Source organism: Pleurodeles waltl, chromosome 1_2 (genome assembly GCF_031143425.1).
Source record: "Pleurodeles waltl isolate 20211129_DDA chromosome 1_2, aPleWal1.hap1.20221129, whole genome shotgun sequence".
NCBI classification, from domain to species: Eukaryota; Metazoa; Chordata; class Amphibia; order Caudata; family Salamandridae; genus Pleurodeles; species Pleurodeles waltl.
Window position 1 is genome coordinate 539,403,530 of NC_090437.1, and position 16,821 is coordinate 539,420,350.

The following is a 16,821-nucleotide window of genomic DNA, read 5'->3' on the forward strand; positions in this document are numbered from 1 at the left end:
ACTACTGTCAGTGTGGGTAGGCTAGCCAGATCAAGCTCCATGGTTCCCTAGTTTTGTGTCAACAAAAACTTTTTGCAAAAATTGGAAACAATAATTTAGAAAAATTACAAAAATTCAATAATAGAAATTAATCCAAATTATTATTATTATTATTATTATTTTTTTGCACTAAGACAATTTAAAGGATTTTTTATTTGTTTTACTTAAAACTGTAACGTGATACTGAACACAAGTACAGGATCCCACCGCTGCCACCAAAAATGTTGGAAAATGGGTTATTGGTAAGGGCAGGTAGGTACCTACACCTAGCAACAAGCCACTGACCTCCACTTAGGTCCAGTTAGGTCTCTGTAAATTAACCCCAGCTCAACCCTTGGTAGCTTGGCAACGAGCGTCAAGGCTTAACTTAGGAGACAGTGTGTAAAGCATTCAAATATCACAAAACAGTAATTAAATAAAACACAGGAAACAGTTTAAAAATCCAAAACCAATTTATAAAAATAGTTTATATTTTTATCTTTAAAATGACACCAAAACGAATGAAATCGAATAAAGGGAACCGGAGATATGAATTTTTAAATAATTATTATTTTTCTAGCGCTTAGAAACAAAAAGCGCCAATCGGGTCATCTGGTTGCACCTCGACCGGGGAAAAGTCAAAGTTTCAGGCCGACCGCGATGGAGCCCTGCTCGGCTACAGGTCGCGGGAGGCCTCGGTTAAAAAGTTACCTTCTGACTTAGTCTTTATTTTGAAGATTTTCTTGAGCGGGACGAACCTGCCAGTCCTATCCGACCTCCTGGAGCCCTTCTCCGGATACGCAATGCTTTATTCCTCGGTGGAGATTTTTACCTTCGGACTTAGTCATTTTTTCGAGGTGAAAATCCTTCGACCGGGGTAAACCTGGATCTTGATCCGACGTCCATGGAGCCCTTCTCGGATACGATGGCTGGGAGGTCCCGGTCAACTTTTTACCTTCGAACTTAGTCTCTTTTTCGGAGATTTTTCTTTACCGGGACGAGCCACCAAATCAGGCCGGGTCGCGGTTGAGGCAAGCCGGCTAGAATTTCCGCGGCGGGTCGGTCCCTCTATGGAGCTTTTTTACAAAAATTCTCAAATCTTCTCCAAACTTCTGGGGCTTCACCCAGATGTTCTTTTAAGGTTCTTTTGGGGTCCACAGATCACCCCAAGGGTCCAGAAGTTCTGAGATGGTCCTTGGGGGGTGCAGACTACAACTCCCAGAATGCACCTGGCGCAAACTCCTTTTTGGCCACTGGACAGTGGTCAGCTGGTCACTTTCTTCAGGAGTTGGTGCAGGGGACTCTGGATAGCAATTTTTCACCTGTAGCAAACAGGGAGTCCCTCCTTGAACCAGTTGAAGCCAGGCAAAGTCCTTCTTGTGGTGAAGCCCAAGTGTGCAGCTGGTGCAGTCCTTCTGAGTGCAGGTTCCAGGTGCAGGCCAGGGGTCCAGCAGGGCAGTCCTTCTTCTCCTTTAGTTCTTCCTTGTTGGAATCTGATGAGGATCTGAGGTGTGGGTGCAGGTCTGCCAGTTTTATCCTTGCTCCTGGGTGAAAAGCAGCGGCGTCCTGGTTCTCCAATCAGGTACAGGGTCGTCCCCCTGTGATGACCACTTCCTGGGAAGTGTGGCAAAAATCCATCCCAGAAGGCAACATTCTCTAAAAATCCAAAATGGCTGAATCTGATTTTTGGAGGTTATATCTGGCTGAGCCCACCCACTGGTGTGGCTTAAAATCATAAACACACCCCTCTCCTGCCCTCTCCTAATCTAATCAAGGGGGCACCTAGTTGTCTGGGGTTGCAGGATGTGGGGGTGTTGCTGGTTGCTCCAAATGTCTTTCTCTGCCTTTGAAGACCAGTTTGGCAGCCCTCCCCCTTCCTGCCTCACCATCTGCTGAGGGGAGATTCTCTCCCACAAGCACATTCCTTTGTGTGAAGCCAGGCCACTTCACACCTCATCAAGGCAGCTTGGCTAAGCTGCTGCAGGCTGGCCAATCAGAGCACAGCAGCAAAAACAATGCAGGGCTGAAATTGGCAACTTTTTAGGTAAAGTCTAAAACTTTTTACCTGAACAAGTTATATTAAATCCAACAACTGGAAGTTGTGGGATTTATTACAACAATTAATTTGATACCAAATTCTTGGTATGAATCTTTTAAGGAGACTTTTAAATTTAAAACAATGTCTCCCCATTCTAGCCTATGAAGGCCATTTACTAAAATGAGGGAAAAACGAATTCGGCTGTTTTTACCTCACCAGGGCTTATAAAACTATTTTTATAAAGTCCCTTCTTATAGTTACATGGCACCCAGCCCTAGGGGCACATAGGGCACACCTTAGGGGTGACTTATATGTAAAAATAAGGTAGTTTAAGACTTTGGAACTACTTTTAATTCCAAAGTCGAATTTGCATATAACTTTAATTTAAAAGCAGCCAGCAAGGCAGGCCTGCCTTTAAAATGACACTGGGCACCTCAGCAGTGCACCTATGGGTGCACTACCTATGCTGTGGTCCCTAAACCTACATGCCCTACCATATACTAGGGACTTATAGGTAGGTTAACTTAGCCAATTATAATTAGCCTAATTTGCATATTGATTTTACACAGAGCACAGGCCCTGGGACTGGTTAGCAGTACCCAGGGCACCATCAGAGTCAGGAAAACACCAGCATAAAGTGGAAAATGGGGGCAAAAAGTTAGGGGGCATCTGCAATCAGCCCTGTTTTCTTACACAAGCCCCCCCCCAGCCCACACGCCCAGGAGACTCAGCCCAACCCTGGGAGAGTCTTCCTGGCTTGTTAGGCGAGGAAGACAGTGAAGAAAACTGGCTGTCCCTTTGCAGGGCCTACTCTGCCTTACATCCTCCTGTCATGGTCACTCCCTCTGGGTAGTGAAGCCATGCCAACAGTGAAAGGACCCATCTCAAACTGAAACTTCCCTCTAGGGGGCCTTCCTCCTCTCTCTCTGCCAACTTGGGTAGTGAGGTGCCCACCTCCCCTACTCCTAACTTTGCTAGGGCAACACCTAGCTTACCCAAAGAGGTCACCCAACACTTGAGCAACCCCACCATGACCAACAGGGTCAGGGGGCCTACTTTGCTATTGGCCCTGGGGTCTGCCTCCCAGGCCACGTACAGTGCTGCCAGGAAGGCTAGCACCCAGAAGAGGCTACTGACAGCTGTCAGTACCCAGAACCACACCCTAAGCTCTCCACTGACAGGTGGCTGAGCTGCTTTAGGTGCATCTTTGGGGTCCTGGCACCCCTCTTGCTGTCTAGAGTGGGGGGCTACCACCTCCTGTGGCAGACACCCTCCTTCCACTCTCCCTTCTGTCAGTGCAGGGGCAACACCTTGCATCTGGACAGCTGCCTGACTACTCAGGACTTCCTTGGGGTCAGGTGAGGCCTCACCAGTGCCAACTCTGGGCTCCCCACCTACTGGGGCAGAATGCCTTTGGCTCCCTGGAACTCTCTTTAAGAGTGGCCTACCCTTCCTTTTCTTCTTTCCTTTTCTTGGGGACCCCTGTCTCCTAACTGTAGGGACTGACTCCCCAGGACTTAGGGTTGGGGGGGCGCCCTGGGCGACCACCCCATCTGTGACCAGACTCACCTCTGGGAGGTCATTGCCCAGGATACAATCTAGGGGAAGGTCAGCACTGACTACCACCCTAATCCAGTCAAGGATACCCTCCCTCTCTAGGAGCACTATGGCTACAGGTTTGGAGGTGACCTCCCCTGTGGCTATCCTGACTTTCTTTGTCTTTCCTGGGACATACATGTCTGGGGTCACTAACCGGTCACTCACTATAGTGTGACTGGCACAGGTGTCTCTCAGGCCAGTGGTAGGGATCCCATTCACTTGAATGTGGTGGAAGTGTTTACTCCCACCCTCAGGGATCACCAGCTTACCATCTGGTCCTGTCTCCCAGCACAATGCTAGGAGGACTTCATCATCTGAGGAATCCTCCTCTATGGCTACAGTGGACAGCCCAGTGCTAACCACCTTCCTTGGACAGGCTGCATCTCCTCTGAAGTGACCTGTCTGCTGACAGTCAAAGCAAGCCCTACTGTCCAAGAGTTTTTTTAACCCTGGGTCTCCCTGTCTCTGCTTGTCAGAGTGGGAGTGGGATTTACTCTCCTCCTTCTTAGGGTTCTGGGGTACAGAGGGAGTCTCTTTGGTGGGCTTACCACCTCCCTCCTTAGGTTTTTGGGGACCTGCCCCCCCCTTCTTGGAGTCTCTCCCCTGGGACTTCACAACCACCCTGGTTCTCAACCACTCATCAGCTGCCTCCCCTAGCTCTCTAGGGTTGGTCTGCTTAGAGTCCACTAGATGCTGGCGTAACCTTTCTTGGGTACAATTGGTCAAGATGTGCTCTCTCATGATCAGATTGTATAACCCCTCATAAGTATTTACTTTGTTACCAATAATCCAGCCCTCTAGTGCCTTTAGTGAGGTGTCTACAAAGTCAACCCAAGACTGGGTACTGACCTTCTGGGTGTCCCTGAACTTCATTCTATGCTGCTCTGGGGTCAGACCAAACTTCTTGGCTAAGCACCTCTTCATACTAGGGTATGAATCTGCCTCCTCCCCCCTTAAGGTCAGAAGCCTATCCCTCCCTGAGTTGGGGACCAACTCACCCAAAAGGGAACCCCAGTATTGAGGCCTAAACCTTCTCATTTGGAGTGCCCTCTCAAAGGCCTCCAACCACTTGTCTATATCATCCCCCTCTACATAAGCAGGAACCACCCCCTTGGGTAATCTGGGGCAAACTCCCCCACCCATGGACACCTCAGCTTCTTTATCGCTGCCACCATCTCTTTTCTCCTTGTTTGCCCACTTTTTCTTTTCTAGGGCCAGCTTGTCTGCTTCCAAAGCTATATATGCTAGCTGGGCCTCCAGCTCTCTTTCCCTGATGGATGGGTTCTCTCCTCCTGAAAGGACCCCCTTCCCACCACTAGCTTTGGGTCTGCCCCTAGTGACTGTATGTACTGAGGACCGTTCTTCCTCATCCTCACTTAGGCTCAGATGCCCTCCCTCCCCTGAGTGGTTAGAGCTAGCACCCTCCCCTGTTTCTTCCTCCTCTGGAGCTTCCCCTAGGTCTACCTCTTGGGCCTCAGCCCATGCTGTCAGGGATTTGATCAGGACTTGCTTCCTGAGGTCAGTGGTTGCAGGCAACCCTCTTTCAGTACACAACCCCCTAAGCTGGACTACTGTCAGTGTGGGTAGGCTAGCCAGATCAAGCTCCATGGTTCCCTGGTTTTGTGTCAACAAAAACTTTTTGCAAAAATTGGAAACAATAATTTAGAAAAATTACAAAAATTCAATAATAGAAATTATTCCAAATTAAAAATTTCTTTTTTATTTGTTATTTAATTTTTGTAATTTTTTTTTGCACTAAGACAATTTAAAGGATTTTTAATTTGTTTTACTTAAAACTGTAACGCGATACTGAACACAAGTACAGGATCCCACCGCTGCCACCAAAAATGTTGGAAAATGGGTTATTGGTAAGGGCAGGTAGGTACCTACACCTAGCAACAAGCCACTAACCTCCACTTAGGTCCAGTTAGGTCTCAGTAAATTAACCCCAGCTCAACCCTTGGTAGCTTGGCAACGAGCGTCAAGGCTTAACTTAGGAGACAGTGTGTAAAGCATTCAAATATCACAAAACAGTAATTAAATAAAACACAGGAAACAGTTTAAAAATCCAAAACAAATTTATAAAAATAGTTTATATTTTTATCTTTAAAATGACACCAAAACGAATAAAATCGGATAAAGGGAACCGGAGATATGAATTTTTAAGGAATTATTATTTTTCTAGCGCTTAGAAACAAAAAGCGCCAATCGGGTCATCTGGTTGCACCTCGACCGGGGCAAAGTCAAAGTTTCAGGCCGACCGCGATGGAGCCCTGCTCGGCTACAGGTCGCGGGAGGCCTCGGTTAAAAAGTTACCTTCTGACTTAGTCTTTATTTTGAAGATTTTCTTCAGCGGGACGAACCTGCCAGTCCTATCCGACCTCCTGGAGCCCTTCTCCGGATACGCGATGCTGGATTCCTCGGTGGAGATTTTTACCTTCGGACTTAGTCGTTTTTTTGAGGTGAAAATCCTTCGGCCGGAGTAAACCTGGATCTTGATCCGACGTCCATGGAGCCCTTCTCGGATACAATGGCTGGGAGGTCCCGGTCAACTTTTTACCTTCGGACTTAGTCTCTTTTTCGGAGATTTTTCTTTACCGGGACGAACCACTAAATCAGGCCGGGTCGCGGTTGAGGCAAGCCGGCTAGAATTTCCGTGGCGGGTCGGTCCCTCTATGGAGCTTTTTTACAAAAATTCTCAAATCTTCTCCAAACTTCTGGGGCTTCACCCAGATGTTCTTTTAAGGTTCTTTTGGGGTCCACAGCTCACCCCAAGGGTCCAGAAGTTCTGAGATGGTCCTTGGGGGGTGCGGACTACCACTCCCAGAATGCACCTGGCGCAAACTCCTTTTTGGCCACTGGAAAGTGGTCAGCTGGTCACTTTCTTCAGGAGTTGGTGCAGGGGACTCTGGATAGCAATTTTTCACCTGTATCAAACAGGAAGTCCCTCCTTGAACCAGTTGAAGCCAGGCAAAGTCCTTCTTGTGGTGAAGCCCAAGTGTGCAGCTGATGCAGTCCTTCTGAGTGCAGGTTCCAGGTGCAGGCCAGGGGTCCAGCAGGGCAGTCCTTCTTCTCCTTTAGTTCTTCCTTGTTGGAATCTGATGGGGATCTGAGGTGTGGGTGCAGGTCTGCCAGTTTTATCCTTGCTCCTGGGTGAAAAGCAGGGGGGTCCTGGTTCTCCAATCAGGTACAGGGTCGTCCCCCTGTGATGACCACTTCCTGGGAAGTGTGGCAAAAATCCATCCCAGAAGGCAACATTCTCTAAAAATCCAACATGGCTGAATCTGATTTTTGGAGGTTACATCTGGCTGAGCCCACCCACTGGTGTGGCTAAAAATCATAAACACACCCCTCTCCTGCCCTCTCCTAATCTAATCAAGAGGGCACCTAGTTGTCTGGGGTTGCAGGATGTGGGGGTGTTGCTGGTTGCTCCAAATGTCTTTCTCTGCCTATGAAGACCAGTTTGGCAACCCTCCCCCTTGCTGCCTCACCATCTGCTGAGGGGAGATTCTCTCCCACAAGCACATTCCTTTGTGTGAAGCCAGGCCACTTCACACATCATCAAGGCAGCTTGGCTAAGCTGCTGCAGGCAGGCCAATCAGAGCACAGCAGCAAAAACAATGCAGGGCTGAAATTGGCAACTTTTTAGGTAAAGTCTAAAACTTTTTACCTGAACAAGTTATATTAAATCCCACAACTGGAAGTTGTGGGATTTATTACAACAATTAATTTGATACCAAATTCTTGGTATGCATCTTTTAAGGAGACTTTAAAATGTAAAACAAAGTCTCCCCATTCTAGCCTATGAAGGCCATTTACTACAATGAGGGAAAAACGAATTTGGCTGTTTTTACCTCACCAGGGCTTATAAAACTATTTTTATAAAGTCCCTGCTTATAGTTACATGGCACCCAGCCCTAGGGGCACATAGGGCACACCTTAGGGGTGACTTATATGTAAAAATAAGGTAGTTTAAGACTTTGGAACTACTTTTAATTCCAAAGTCGAATTTGCATATAACTTTAATTTAAAAGCAGCCAGCAAGGCAGGCCTGCCTTTAAAATGACACTGGGCACCTCAGCAGTGCACCTATGGGTGCACTACCTATGCTGTGGTCCCTAAACCTACATGCCCTACCATATACTAGGGACTTATAGGTAGGTTAACTTAGCCAATTATAATTAGCCTAATTTGCATATTGATTTTACACAGAGCACAGGCCCTGGGACTGGTTAGCAGTACCCAGGGCACCATCAGAGTCAGGAAAACACCAGCATAAAGTGGAAAATGGGGGCAAAAAGTTAGGGGGCATCTGTAATCAGCCCTGTTTTCTTACACAAGCCCCCCCCAGCCCACACGCCCACGAGACTCAGCCCAACCCTGGGAGAGTCTTCCTGGCTTGTTAGGCGAGGAAGACAGTGAAGAAAACTGGCTGTCCCTTTGCAGTGCCTACTCTGCCTTACATCCTCCTGTCATGGTCACTCCCTCTGGGTAGTGAAGCCATGCCAACAGGGAAAGGACCCATCTCAAACTGAAACTTCCCTCTAGGGGGGTCTTCCTCCTCTCTCTCTGCCAACTTGGATAGTGAGGTGCCCACCTCCCCTACTCCTAACTTTGCTAGGGCAACACCTAGCTTACCCAAAGAGGTCACCCAACACTTGAGCAACCCCACCATGACCAACAGGGTCAGGGGGCCTACTTTGCTATTGGCCCTGGGGTCTGCCTCCCAGGCCAAGTACAGTGCTGCCAGGAAGGCTAGCACCCAGCAGAGGCTACTGACAGCTGTCAGTACCCAGAACCACACCCTAAGCTCTCCACTGACAGGTGGCTGAGCTGCTTTAGGGGCAACTTTGGGGTCCTGGCACCCCTCTTGCTGTGTAGAGTGGGGGGCTACCACCTCCTGTGGCAGACACCCTCCTTCCACTCTCCCTTCTGTCAGTGCAGGGGCAACACCCTGCATCTGGACAGCTGCCTGACTACTCAGGACTTCCTTGGGGTCAGGGGAGGCCTCACCAGTGCAAACTCTGGGCTCCCCCCCTACTGGGGCAGAAGGCCTTTGGCTCCCTGGAACTCTCTTTAAGAGTGGCCTACCCTTCCTTTTCTTCTTTCCTTTTCTTGGGGACCCCTGTCTCCTAACTGTAGGGACTGACTCCCCAGGACTTTGGTTTGGGGGGCGCCCTGGGCGACCGCCCCATCTGGGACCAGACCCACCTCTGGGAGGTCATTGCCCAGGATACAATCTAGGGGGAGGTCAGCACTGACTACCACCCTAAACCAGTCAAGGATACCCTCCCTCACTAGGGGCACTATGGCTACAGGTTTGGTGGTGGCCTCCCCTGTGGCTATCCTGACTTTCCTTGTCTCTCCTGGGACATACATGCCTGGGGTCACTAACCGGTCACTCACTATAGTGTGACTGGCACAGGTGTCTCTCAGGCCCGTGGTAGGGATCCCATTCACCTGAATGGGGTGGAAGTGCCTACTTCCACCCTCAGGGATCACCAGCTTACCATCTGGTCCTGTCTCCCAGCTCAATGCTAGGAGGACTTCATCATCTGAGGAGTCCTCCTCCATGGCTACACTGGACAGCCCAGTGCTAACCACCTTCTTTGGACAGGCTGCATCTCCTCTGAAGTGACCTGTCTGCTGACAGTCAAAGCAAGCCCTACTGTCCAAGAGCTTTTTTAACCCTGGGTCTCCCTGTCTCTGCTTGTCAGAGTGGGAGTGGGATTTACTCTCCTCCTTCTTAGGGTTCTGGGGTACAGAGGGAGTCTCTTTGGTGGGCTTACCACCTCCCTCCTAAGGTTTTTGGGGACCTGCCCCCCCCTTCTTGGAGTCTCTTCCCTGGGACTTGACAACAACCCTGGTTCTCAACCACTGATCAGCTGCCTCCCCTAGCTCTCTAGGGTTGGTCTGCTTAGAGTCCACTAGATGCTGGCGTAACCTTCCTTGGGTACAATTAGTCAAGATGTGCTCTCTCATGATCAGATTGTATAACCCCTCATAAGTATTTACTTTGTTACCAATAATCCAGCCCTCTAGTGCCTTTAGTGAGGTGTCTACAAAGTCAACACAAGACTGGGTCCTGACCTTCTGGGTGTCCCTGAACTTCATTCTATGCTGCTCTGGGGTCAGACCAAACTTCTTGGCTAAGCACCTCTTCATACTAGGGTATGAATCTGCCTCCTCCCCCCTTAAGGTCAGAAGCCTATCCCTCCCTGAGTTGGGGACCAACTCCCCCAAAAGGGAACCCCAGTATTGAGGCCTAACCCTTCTCATTTGGAGTGCCCTCTCAAAGGCCTCCAACCACTTGTCTATATCATCCCCCTCTACATAAGCAGGAACCACCCCCTTGGGTAATCTGGGGCAAACTCCCCCACCCATGGACACCTCAGCTTCTTTATCGCTGCCACCATCTCTTTTCTCCTTGTTTGCCCACTTTTTCTTTTCTAGGGCCAGCTTGTCTGCTTCCAAAGCTATATATGCTAGCTGGGCCTCCAGCTCTCTTTCCCTGATGGATGGGTTCTCTCCTCCAGAAACGACCCCCTTCCCACCACTAGCTTTGGGTCTGCCCCTAGTGACTGTATGTACTGAGGACCGTTCTTCCTCATCCTCACTTAGGCTCAGATGCCCTCCCTCCCCTGAGTGGTTAGAGCTAGCACCCTCCCCTGTTTCTTCCTCCTCTGGAGCTTCCCCTAGGTCTACCTCTTGGGCCTCAGCCCATGCTGTCAGGGATTTGATCAGGACTTGCTTCCTGAGGTCAGTGGTTGCAGGCAACCCTCTTTCAGTACACAACCCCCTAAGCTGGACTACTGTCAGTGTGGGTAGGCTAGCCAGATCAAGCTCCATGGTTCCCTGGTTTTGTGTCAACAAAAACTTTTTGCAAAAATTGGAAACAATAATTTAGAAAAATTACAAAAATTCAATAATAGAAATTAATCTAAATTAAAAAAAAAATGTTTTTTTTAAAAACAATTTTTGCACTAAGACAATTTAAAGGATTTTTAATTTGTTTTACTTAAAACTGTAACGTGATACTGAACACAAGTACAGGATCCCACCGCTGCCACCAAAAATGTTGGAAAATGGGTTATTGGTAAGGGCAGGTAGGTACCTACACCTAGCAACAAGCCACTAACCTCCACTTAGGTCCAGTCAGGTCTCAGTAAATTAACCCCAGCTCAACCCTTGGTAGCTTGGCAACGAGCGTCAAGGCTTAACTTAGGAGACAGTGTGTAAAGCAGTCAAATATCACAAAACAGTAATTAAATAAAACACAGGAAACAGTTTAAAAATCCAAAACCAATTCATAAAAATAGTTTATATTTTTATCTTTAAAATGACACCAAAACGAATAAAATCGGATAAAGGGAACCGGAGATATGAATTTTTAAAGAATTATTATTTTTCTAGCGCTTAGAAACAAAAAGCGCCAATCGGGTCATCTGGTTGCACCTCGACCGGGGCAAAGTCAAATTTTCAGGCCGACCGCGATGGAGCCCTGCTCGGCTACAGGTCGCGGGAGGCCTCGGTTAAAAAGTTACCTTCTGACTTAGTCTTTATTTTGAAGATTTTCTTCAGCGGGACGAACCTGCCAGTCCTATCCGACCTCCTGGAGCCCTTCTCCGGATACGCGATGCTGGATTCCTCGGTGGAGATTTTTACCTTCGGACTTAGTCGTTTTTTCGAGGTGAAAATCCTTCGACCGGGGTAAACTCGGATCTTGATCCGACGTCCATGGAGCCCTTCTCGGATACGATGGCTGGGAGGTCCCGGTCAACTTTTTACCTTCGGACTTAGTCTCTTTTTCGGAGATTTTTCTTTACCGGGACGAACCACCAAATCAGGCCGGGTCGCGGTTGAGGCAAGCCGGCTAGAATTTCCGCGGCGGGTCGGTCCCCCTATGGAGCTTTTTTACAAAAATTCTCAAATCTTCTCCAAACTTCTGGGGCTTCACCCAGATGTTCTTTTAAGGTTCTTTTGGGGTCCACAGCTCACCCCAAGGGTCCAGAAGTTCTGAGATGGTCCTTGGGGGGTGCGGACTACCACTCCCAGAATGCACCTGGTGCAAAATCCTTTTTGGCCACTGGACAGTGGTCAGCTGGTCACTTTCTTCAGGAGTTGGTGCAGGGGACTCTGGATAGCAATTTTTCACCTGTAGCAAACAGGGAGTCCCTCCTTGAACCAGTTGAAGCCAGGCAAAGTCCTTCTTGTGGTGAAGCCCAAGTGTGCAGCTGGTGCAGTCCTTCTGAGTGCAGGTTCCAGGTGCAGGCCAGGGGTCCAGCAGGGCAGTCCTTCTTCTCCTTTAGTTCTTCCTTGTTGGAATCTGATGGGGATCTGAGGTGTGGGTGCAGGTCTGCCAGTTTTATCCTTGCTCCTGGGTGAAAAGCAGGGGGGTCCTGGTTCTCCAATCAGGTACAGGGTCGTCCCCCTGTGAGACCACTTCCTGGGAAGTGTGGCAAAAATCCATCCCAGAAGGCAACATTCTCTAAAAATCCAACATGGCTGAATCTGATTTTTGGAGGTTACATCTGGCTGAGCCCACCCACTGGTGTGGCTAAAAATCATAAACACACCCCTCTCATGCCCTCTCCTAATCTAATCAAGGGGGCACCTAGTTGTCTGGGGCTGCAGGATGTGGGGGTGTTGCTGGTTGCTCCAAATGTCTTTCTCTGCCTTTGAAGACCAGTTTGGCAGCCCTCCCCCTTCCTGCCTCACCATCTGCTGAGGGGAGATTCTCTCCCACAAGCACATTACTTTGTGTGAAGCCAGGCCACTTCACACCTCATCAAGGCAGCTTGGCTAAGCTGCTGCAGGCTGGCCAATCAGAGCACAGCAGCAAAAACAATGCAGGGCTGAAATTGGCAACTTTTTAGGTAAAGTCTAAAACTTTTTACCTGAACAAGTTATATTAAATCCAACAACTGGAAGTTGTGGGATTTATTACAACAATTAATTTGATACCAAATTCTTGGTATGCATCTTTTAAGGAGACTTTAAAATTTAAAACAAAGTCTCCCCATTCTAGCCTATGAAGGCCATTTACTACAATGAGGGAAAAACTAATTTGGCTGTTTTTACCTCACCAGGGCTTATAAAACTATTTTTATAAAGTCCCTGCTTATAGTTACATGGCACCCAGCCCTAGGGGCACATAGGGCACACCTTAGGGGTGACTTATATGTAAAAATAAGGTAGTTTAAGACTTTGGAACTACTTTTAATTCCAAAGTCGAATTTGCATATAACTTTAATTTAAAAGCAGCCAGCAAGGCAGGCCTGCCTTTAAAATGACACTGGGCACCTCAGCAGTGCACCTATGGGTGCACTACCTATGCTGTGGTCCCTAAACCTACATGCCCTACCATATACTAGGGACTTATAGGTAGGTTAACTTAGCCAATTATAATTAGCCTAATTTGCATATTGATTTTACACAGAGCACAGGCCCTGGGACTGGTTAGCAGTACCCAGGGCACCATCAGAGTCAGGAAAACACCAGCATAAAGTGGAAAATGGGGGCAAAAAGTTAGGGGGCCTCTGCAATCAGCCCTGTTTTCTCACAGGTGGGTTATGCTGGTGGAGGCTGTGTAATTCTCATGATTTGGTGGGCATTTGCAGACCTATGCCACTGTCTTGTAATTAGCAGGTGGTAGGATGCTATCATCGACAACTCAAACTTCATTTGAGTTTTTTATTGATGCTACTCAGAACTGATGGGTTAAAAATCTCCCTGTTATTCCCGACCTAAAATGTTGTATGTTTTGTAGGTTCTAGCTGAATGCCACCAACATGAATACCAGATTGTGAATCTGGTCATTCGTTGCTATGATACTTGGAACACAGCACCCTGCACTTCGATAGTGATAGGTGCAGGGTTCTGAACATAGATTTACAAGTGAATCCCTAGGATGTTTTTCACCTTCGGGTTCTGACTGACATCATAGACAACTTGAGCTTTGCCCTTTTTGTTACTCAGAATCTCTCAATGAAAAACATCCCTGTAATTTACTGTTACCCATTTATTATACTGTATTTATATGTGGGTCCCATAAACATCTATCATAGCCTTAGAACCTTCCATAGCGGGCTCTACCGGCCATTAAAGGCCCCATCCCAAAGGTAGAGGGCCTTTAATGGCCGGTAGAGCACGCTACGGCAGGTTCTAAGGCTATAAGAACATTCTGCCACTAGAAGGCAGAATGTTCTATCAAATGAAACACATTCCTCGCAACAGCTGAGGGGATTAAAATCCCCTCAGGCTCCATGAGGCTTTGTTCACAGCTGTTGCAACATTTTGAAAAGCCTGTTGATGGGTTTGTGTAACATAACATTGAAGGTGGATAACTGAATAAAAAAGATATTTCTACCCTTGGGGCTCGGAGTGATATTATGGACAGCTCCAGTTTTTCTCACTATGCTCAAATAAAATTTTCTAAAACTATTTCAATACATGATATAAATGTACATTTAATTTAATATGTGCATTATCAATCTAGAACTAATATAATGTTGTTGAATATTAACTTACCAAATGCAGTGTGTGGTAAATAATTAATTAAGTTAATTTGTGAATATTTTGGACACTATTTTACAAAATATTATTCGCACTAAGCAAGTTTATTTTTGTTTAATATGTAGTACATTTTGTTTATGACAAATAAACGTTTAATTAAATTTATGAAAAATAATGTTATTCATTTATGAAATAATATTTAATACTATATAAATATAACGTATTGAACTTAATATATATGTATATCATTTATCAACATCATTTAATTAAATAACATTATTTCACATAGGGCTGTATTTTATTTCTCTACCTCCATTGTTTTCTGCAAGAGTGTGTTGCAGTTCACCTGGAGACACTGTGCTGGTGTGTGACCTACTCCAAGGTTGGGCTACATCACATTTGCACCTGTTTTGACCCCTTTAGGGTGGTATTAACTTTAGAAGTACAGTTTGTGAATACCAATTGCCTAACACTTTTGAGGATGTGAATATCTATCAGCTTCCTAAACTCTTCTTAATTTTTTTCATAGACCCCACTCATTTAGTAGTAAGTAGTCCCCATTTTGTAGCCACTCCCCCTTAACCCTCTCACATTTACCCAAAAAAATAACAGTATACCTTTGTGTTTGGAGCTCACAGACACTGTCACAGAGATCTCCAACCAGAAAAGATAGGAGAGTTGGCGGCACAAGTCTTTGACTGAAACGTTTTGAATAGCATTATGTAATATATGAGTAGTAATACTGCAATGCTAATTTGTGCATGCAACAAAATGCAGTTTCTGAATAGACCCCTACATATTTTAGACCCTACACTGCTTCCAATTGTAAGCATGATACAGGCCAGTAAAGCAACAGCCATATAGAGAGATACCATCTGCACTTCTACTAGCACCCTCCTAAAATATGAAATGTAACAATCTGGAGGTTGCATATCAACAATGTTTACATGCCATGGCGGGGCACAGTTACTGAGGAGTATCAACAAAGACGTCAACTCAGAGCAGATTTCAGCACTCAAATCCTTGTGAATCCCCTGAGGCATTTGCCGACCTATGCCACTGTCTTGCAATTAGCAGGTGGGAGGATGCTATCATCGACAACTCAAACTTCATTTCAGTTGTCTACTGATGCTACTCAGAACTGATGGGTTAAAAATCTCTCTGTTATTCTCGACCTACAATGTTGTATGTTTTGTAGGTTCTAGCTGAATGCCACTAACATGAATACCAGATTGTGAATCTGGTCATTCGTTGCTATGATACTTGGAACACAGCACCCTGCCCTTCGATAGTGCTAGGTGCAGGGTTCTGAACATAGAGTTACAAGTGAATCCCGGGGATATTTTTCATCTTCGGGTTCTGACTGACATCATAGACAACTCGAGCTTTGCCCTTTTTGTTACTCAGAATCTCTCAATGAAAAACATCCCTGTAATTTACTGTTACCCATTTATTATACTGTATTTATATGTGGGTCCCATAAACATCTATCATAGCCTTAGAACCTTCCATAGCGGGCTCTACCGGCCATTAAAGGCCCCATCCCAAAGGTAGAGGGCCTTTAATGGCCGGTAGAGCACGCTACAGCAGGTTCTAAGGCTATTAGAACATTCTGCCACTAGAAGGCAGAATGTTCTATCAAATAAAACACATTCCTCGCGACGGCTTAGGGGATTAAAATCCCCTCAGGCTCTGTGAGGCTTTGTTCACAGCTGTTGCAACATTTTGAAAAGCCTGTTGATGGGTTTGTGTAACATAACATTGAAGGTGGATAACTGAATAATAGAGAAATTTCTACCCTTGGGGCTCGGAGTGATATTATGGACAGCTCCAGTTTTCTCACTATGCTCAAATTAAATTTTTTAAAACTATAAGTTAATTTGTGAATATTTTGGACACTATTTTACAAAATAATATTCGTACTAAACAAGTTTATTTTTGTTTAATGTGTAGTACATTTTGTTTATCACAAATAAACGCTTAATTAAATTTCTGAAAAATAATGTTATTCATTTATGAAATAATATTTAATACTATATTAATATAACATATTGAACTTAATATACATGTATATAATTTATCAACATCATTTAATTAAATAACATTATTTCACATAGGGCTGTATTTTATTTCTCTGCCTCCATTGTTTTCTGCAAGAATGTGTTGCAGTTCACCTGGAGTTGGTGTGTGACCTGGAGTTGGTGTGTGACCTACTCCAAGGGTGGGCTACAGCACATTTGCACCTGTTTTGACCCCTTTAGGGTGGTATTAACTTTAGAAGTACAGTTTGTGAATACCAATTGCCTAACACTTTTGAGGATGTGAATACCTATCAGCTTCCTAAACTCTTCTTAATTTTTTTCATAGACCCCACTCATTTAGTAGTAAGTAGTCCCCATTTTGTAGCCACTCCCCCTTGACCCTCTCACATTTACAAAAAAAAATAACAGTATACCTTTGTGTTTGGAGCTCACAGACACTGTCACAGAGATCTCCAACCAGAAAAGATAGGAGAGTTGGCGGCACAAGTCTTTGACTGAAACGTTTTGAATAGCATTATGTAATATATGAATAGTACTACTGCAATGCTAATTTGTGCATGCAACAAAATCCAGTTTGTGAATAGACCCCTACATATTTTAGACCCTACA